The 6,335-nt window shown below is 26.6% G+C and overlaps 1 long non-coding RNA gene across 1 annotated transcript; it reads right to left on the bottom strand.

The window, feature by feature from the left end:
• Positions 1-1,709: 1,709 nt before the first annotated feature.
• Positions 1,710-2,913, bottom strand: LOC112941203 (uncharacterized). Its single transcript, XR_003246287.2, has 2 exons — positions 2,711-2,913; positions 1,710-1,827 (listed from the first exon to the last, which is right to left on the bottom strand). It is a non-coding gene; the product is annotated as an uncharacterized lncRNA (long non-coding RNA).
• Positions 2,914-6,335: the final 3,422 nt, after the last annotated feature.

Here is a 6,335-nt window from a genome sequence, read left to right as displayed (position 1 = left end):
CAAATTATATTCATCTTTAAGAAATTACTTCTTTTTCATATATAATGAGATAGAAATCTAAAGCAAATACTAATAGGATTATAAAATCATTATCTTAAACATGACATATAGTTTGATGATTTTTCAAAAGTTATAAAGTTATTAAAAATCAAGTAGCTAGACTTTTAAGGTACAATGCATCTAACACATGAATGAGTGTTAGAGCAAATAAAGAAAAGCATGACATTCCAAATATCTTAACTGTTGACAGAGAAGAAGGGATTGTTATTTCCTATTTATGTGATGTTTTTGGTAGGGATACCTTTAATTTACTCTTTATGTACCCTTCACAATTTTTTTATAAAATAAAGGAAAAAGGATCTGATATACCTTTTAATTTTGTTATTTGGAGCGGATATATCACTCGTTATGAAAGTGGCTCATATATGCTCTTACCGTTATACGAACGGCTCACATATACCCCTGTCGTTACAAAATGAGCTCACATATTATATTTATTATTTTTAATTTTTTTTAAAATTGTTTAGGGGTATATATGATTCTTCAATCAAAATTCAAGGTATATTTTAATTTTTTTAATACATAAATTATTTTTTGACTTCTTTTATTATAATTATTTGAGTTTCTTATTCTTATTTTGTTTTTTTCTTTCATTCCTTTGTTTAAAGAAACAAAATTTAAACTATTTTTTTTGTCTATATTGTAATTTGATTTTTGTATTGGAAGAAAAAAATTTGGTCATCTACAATAAGTTTTACAAGAATATTAGTGAAACATAAATAAATTTGATTATCAAAATAATAATTCTAAATTAGTCATTGAAACAAAAAGAAAGTCAAAAAAATATGTTTGACGAGGATTAAATTTACTCATATGGGATTATATATTGTAGAAAAAAATAATAAAAAGTTAGATTAAAATTATCTTTTTTTCATTTCCGTTAGAAGAAAAGGGTATATGTGAGCCATTTGTTTATAAGTAAAGGTATATATTTGTCACTTTTATAACAAGGGATATATCAGCTCCAAATAACAAAGATGAAAGCTATATCAGATCCTTTTTCCTAAAACAAATTAAGCAAGATGGTCTACTCTAATTCGATTTCAAAAGATTAACTTATAAGGTGAGAATTATTAAATATGATAAGAAAAAACCAAGTATTTTATCTACGGACAGCGTGGGGCTACTATCACACTACTAAAAAAAATTGGTCAAATATGAAGGACATGGTCGTTTTTTAAAAAATAAATATATATTTGTTTACAATTCAACCACCTATGCTCTTTGATAAAATATTTTCTATCGTTTTTATATGTAATTTTACACTTAGAAACCCGAAAATCCGATAGGACGATTGTGAATTTTTACTTTTTATTTTAAAGAAAGTTACTATTTTAAACTAAACTCTATTTGTTGGTGTAGACAGTGAAATTTTATTGATAAATTCATATTAAATTTTGAATTAAATCTATAAATTTCTTATATATTGACCAAGTCAAATTATTGGTTAATAAAATCGGATTAATATTTGAGTCAAAACATATTACTTAAATAAAGTTCAAATTATATTTGAATCAATCCATTAAGTTGACAAGACGAATCCAAATCAAGTTCTTCAAGCCCAAGCCCCCTGAAATTACTTGTAGACCAAGATACCTCAAAACCCTAGCTTACACCTATATAAAGGGGTCCTCATGAGACCAAAAGAAGAAGGAAGAAAAAGAAGAAGACACACACAAATACATAGAGAATCATTGCTCTTCGTGAGTCTTTAAAGTCTTCACCTCTAAGTGTTGAGCCGCAAGTATTTCATCAAATCAAGAACATCTGCGAAGGAAGAGAAGAATTATGAGATTACATATCTTTTCTTAAGAATTTTATAAAGATTGTAACCTTCGCATAAATTCAAATAGAAATACTATTATTTGCTTGCTATTTTTCTTTTTTATTTGCTAAATTTAAAAAAACTTTTGACGCATTTCTCACTAGTTTTGTTAGTAACATATTTGCATGCCAAAGATTGGATATATGGAGCATGAGCAACATTACATTAGGGTTCAGCGGGTAAGTCAATAATTGAGATGGATTTGATCACGATATCAAAATAAGAAATTGACATAGGGCAAGCTTAATTTAACCCTAAATAGATATCTTGTGAGGTGAAAATTCATAAAAATCGTGTATAATTTACTTAAATCTTTTTCAAATACATATATCCTCTTTACTTAAAATATCTTGATAAACTTGAAGTGGCTCCACACGCTTATTATAACTATGTCTTTCGACATTATGAAGATGACTAATCGAACTAATGATGATAGACAAGTAGCAACAAAAAATTTGCTCTAAAGAAATAGAGGATCATGAAGTTAAACTTCACATGATCATGTTAGCAAGTAACTACAACAAAATGTCCAATAAAACACAAAGGTTGAATGTGCTCTTGTCATAATACATCTATAGTTAAACCGTATAAATTGGTGCTTAGTACTCTCGATTCGATAAAGACATATATTTTAAATCATGAGATCGCTGATCAAAATTATCCGAAATCATATAAGCAGATCAAATCTCATCCCACGAATTAACATATATCATGAAATCGCTGATCAAAATTATCCAAAATCATATAAGGAGATCAAATCTCATCCCACGAATTAACAACGTGGCAAACTCAGTAACTTCAACATGTAATAGATATAAAACGTACAAGTTTGCAATTTCTTTCCACACAATTGATATATACAGTAACAACTTTATAATAATTGAATTGAAACTCTGAATTGTTATATATTGATAATGATAGAATCACATATATGTACTTTAATACATTTGATGTTTGCATGTGTATGGTGAGAGTGGAGTAGAAGACAATTTGAAGTAGAAATTTAAAGTGGGATGAATGAGGACAAACACATAAGGTAATGGCAAGTTGTTGACAAATGTTTTAAAGGGATAAATTATGAATTGTAGATAGTAGTAGAAATGTACACGAAAGGGGTTTAATTGGGAGGATCTAACGGCCACCTACTTGGAACATGTGATATGTTGGGCTAAACTTTAGTGTTGTAGGACCATTTACCCATACTCCCAAACTCCAAAACCACACACCAAAAAAGCTTTTAATCGAACTGATATGAATATCGAACATCAGATAAAAGAAAAAGATATAACTTAGCTTTTAAAACATATGTGATCGCGCTTAACTAAAATCAATTATACTTACGAAAGATTAAAAAAAAATTATTTATCAATTGATTATTATTTTGATGGACAACTATATATATCACGTAAAAGTTTTCGCGATAAAGCTAAGATAGTTGACAATATGATAGGCTAGTTTTCTTGAGGATACATGGAGTCCCAATATTGCAATTGGTGGTGGCATGTCTTCTTCACTTGTTGTCATGGACCCCCATCTAGCTATTTAACCCTATTAATTTTTATAGCCTTTTTTATCACTTAGCTTTCTAACCATCAAAATTAGGTCTTGCTTGAAATCTTGATCATCCTTTCTTTTCACGACATAGTGTCCGCCGGGTGCTCGAGCACTCAGTAATTTCGTTACGAAATATATATATCTCTGTAGAAATTGATAGGTATTTGTATAAAATTAACATAGAGCACCTAATGAATAAATCATATAGTTGGCCCAATGGTTCTAGGATGGGTACTTAAGACTTTTTTAATGTTGTTGTACCAAGGTTCGGATCTCATTGTTAACACATATTTTTTATAGTTTCACTTAGAGCACCCACAACCTTAAAATCCTTGATCCGCCACTGTTTTCACGTTAGGGTAGGGGCAAATCCAATGTTTCCATACTATAAAATCTTTTAATCTAAAAGTTATATAATATATTATTACGATACCAAAAAAAAAATGTTTAGTTAATGTTACCTGATAATGCAAAAATAATTTAGATTGCGAGTTTAAGTAACATAAACTCATAAATCTTATTATAAAAATAAAACATATTTAAGTTATATTCATCAATAGTATAACAAGTTTCTTGCACTATTAACTTGTTATAATGGGTTGCTTACCGTTTGTTTTAAGCTATTAACCAATATTTTAACTTTGAAATAGCAATTACCTTTTAATTATCACTCCTTTTCACCTTAATTGGGTAGGGCCAAATTCAATTTTCCCATACTAGTAGACACAACAAATACATAAAAAAAAAAAAAAAAAAAAAAAAAAAACTTTCCTTATAAAGTCATATAATTTTAACGATACCAATCCACATAATTTAAACTCTCAAAATCATTTACTTAGCATCTAGATCTACTTATATAATAGTGAAATTGTATTGACAGTGGAGAATCAGAATTTTTATTTAGAGGATTTAAAATATGAAAAGAAATTAAAAAACATCAAATTATAAAAGTCAAATATAGTACAGCATTTACTGTATATAACTAAAATAATATTTTTAATCATATATAAATAATACTCCATCTATCTCTTTTTACTTGTCATTTTTGAACTGACATACCTATTAAAAAAATAATTAATGACGTAGTGAATTTACTATTTTACCCCTATTAATTATGAAGATGAAAAGTTTTATATTTTTCAAAGTAATTAGTCATTTAATTGAGAGTATAATAGGTTTAAAAAAATTATCATTTTTTGATTTGTTAAAATAGATGAATAAATAGGGTCAACTATTTTTAAAAATAGACAAGTAAAAAAGGAACGAAGAAAGTATAATTTTTAGTTGATATAAACTCTGCAACTCTAGATTGAGCGTGAAAAGGCGAGAAGTGAAAGGAACCAAAAAAGAGTGAATAATTATTGACTTACTATTGATGTTGAAGTGGATTCACACTTCGTAATTTCCCACGTATGACGGTTTTGCCTAATTCTTCTTTATCTATGTTAATTATTAATTAACAATCATTATCTTCATCATTAAACAAAAAAGATTTGGTTAAACATGAAAAAGGCTATAATAACTATAATGTAAAGCTAATTAACTTCTTATATGGGAAAAAAAAAAGGTTAATGTAAAAAGTTAAGCATAAAGTTATTAGGAGTACTCCTTAATTAAGAAGCTTTTGCTTTCACAAGGAAAAAGGCAAATTGGTACTGTTTTTTTTTTCTTTTTTCATGAAAAAAGAATAATAAATACGTAAATTACTTTAAAAAGTGGGGGAGAATTTATTTTTATTTAATTTAGAAGAAAAAAAAAAAGGTCATTGTCCTAAACAGGAAGAGGCAAGCACACGAGGGCCTCCAAAAAGAACCAAAATTAAAAAAAAAAAAACAAAAGATGGGTGGTTCCCCGCACGTGTATTTAGCTTCCGTTATAATTATCTCGATTAAGTTATTTCGTAATTATAATTTTGATTTCTCTCGATCAAGATAAATTTAAATTAATTATATACGTGATATAAATAGTTGAAACATATTATCATATGTTTTAAGTTAAATTATAGTGTATTTTATTTATTTATGTTGTTAATATTTTCTTGTAAATAATTTATATTTGAAAATAATATTTTTTTTTTAATTCGAGGTCTCGTGTTCGAGCCCTAAGTATAAAAAAATCTTTCTGAATTAATCGAATTTTAATGCAGGCATCAAACACTGGGCGAAAAACTAATAACAAATTCTAAATTCTCGAATATTTTGATTATAAATTATGATTCATAGTGTTTAGATATATTTCTATAAATATTGTATATTTCAATTTAGAAAAATAAAAATATTGATATGGAATTTATATTAAAACAAGTTAACTCTTTGTTATAGCAATTGATATTATGTTAGTGGTAGATAATGATTGAATATTTTATTATAAAACTCGACTAATCAAGCATATTATAAGGAACAATCCAATAACTATAACATCACAAATTATAATTCCAATTTTTATCGAATCTTTATATTCAATTATGCCCTTTTTTTACTCTTTTAGTTACTAGTTTACTACAGTATAAATGATAAAAGAGAGGAAAAAATGCTTATTAAGCAATTAAGATTGAATAAAGTGCTTATATCCTTTTATTGGCGCATATTGTTCATGGAGATATTCTAAAAGTGAGTTGGCTAAAAATATTCCCAGTGTGTTACTGTCGTAATTTTTAATAATTCAAATTTTCTTTTATTTAATTTTTAAGATTAAATTATTATTTTTCATTATCTTGAATTGTTTTTAAAAATTACAAATACACTGTTATATACGAGAAAATTATTGAAAATAATTTTAAATTTAATGCGAATAATTAATTTTATATATAAACTATTGATCCTTTACATGATCAATTAGACTTAAATATACCTCAATCATGTATACTCATAAATTCTCGTCATGCTCATTTTTTATT

Source organism: Solanum lycopersicum, chromosome 3, assembly GCF_036512215.1.
Source record: "Solanum lycopersicum chromosome 3, SLM_r2.1".
Lineage (NCBI taxonomy): Eukaryota > Viridiplantae > Streptophyta > Magnoliopsida > Solanales > Solanaceae > Solanum > Solanum lycopersicum.
Note: the sequence above shows the minus strand (reverse complement) of the source record. Positions and strands in the feature narration are given on the sequence as shown.